We start from the raw sequence: 1,311 nt of genomic DNA, 5'->3' as shown, positions 1-1,311 counted from the left end.
CAATACAACCTCTGAATTTACAGTCTTCTCTGAAGGGAAATAAAGTTAAGAGCTGTAAGGCACACCAATGATTTAAGAATAGCTCTGGGAAGTAAAGGAAAAACAGTGGTCCCACACTGAATGTATACATTGCTTTTAAAATACATTCTGTATTTCTGTATTACTGATTTTAAGAACCTTAATGTATAAAGAAAAATATAAGGTATCTGAGGAAATCTGTTGAAAGTTCTCTTCTATTAATTGTTCATTCCTCATATCAGATTCCAGCCAAACATCTAAAATACATGTTGTATATATAAAACAACTCTATAAGTTAGAACTTTTTCCAATTCTATAAAAATAGGCTTAATCCAGATTTAGGTTAAGTGATCAATAGTGAATAAATTGAACATGTCCAGGCTGTATTCATACACTATAAATTACTTAGCAGCCCTTACAGAGAGGCATTCAGGAAGCGGAGAAAATTAACTTCATAAAAACTGAGGTATGATATCTGTTTACTGTCAAGGCCATTGGAGTGTATATTCCCAGTAATTTCCATCTAGGTTGGATTTATTCCAAAATGACCTAGTCCCACACTTATTTCCTCAATTTTTAGTCAGACAGAAGGCTTAGCTGTGTCCCTTGCCGGATTTTGTGTCTTTGCCCCTCCTGTTTCTCCTACCCAGAATACACTCTGCTTTTGGAAGAGGTAATTTGACAGAGTGGAAATTTTTCCTCCTCTCCCTCCTTTCCCTCCTCCCCATTTTCCTTACATCTCGGAGGCTAACTCCCATAGAGGATTGAGGTGTCACTTGCTATTCCCAGAACTTGTAAAAGCTCACTGAATTATCTCAACAGCTCCTTAAAAAGACAGTGTTGTTATCCCTGTGGCAAGAAGCTTAAGAAAGAGAGGTTGAGTAATTTACATCAGTTAGGAAATAAAGAAAAGAGAAGTCCAAATCAGTCTTCTCCAGCATCCACCCTCTGCACTGGATTGCCTTTTAGGGAAATCACATGCTGGAATTGAAAAGGCCATTCTGGAAATGAAGCCTGACCCTGTTGGTTGTGGTATTTTGAAAAGACTCGTTAAATTTTTTGAGCCTCAATTTCCCCATCTGTAAAATGGGAATAATAATACCTGTGAGAATTTAATTGCTTGTCTAAGACACCTAGAAAATAGTAGTCTCATAATAAATTTTGTTCTATTCTTTTTACTTCAATTATTCTTCAAAACTGGGTTGAAATCCCACCTCCTTCTTAAGCCTTTCCAAATCTCTGCTACCCAGAATCATAACACACAACAGAATTTAAAGTATTCTATTTTTCTGT

This window comes from Meles meles, chromosome 2 (genome assembly GCF_922984935.1).
Source record: "Meles meles chromosome 2, mMelMel3.1 paternal haplotype, whole genome shotgun sequence".
Lineage (NCBI taxonomy): Eukaryota > Metazoa > Chordata > Mammalia > Carnivora > Mustelidae > Meles > Meles meles.
This window is presented reverse-complemented; position numbering follows the sequence as displayed.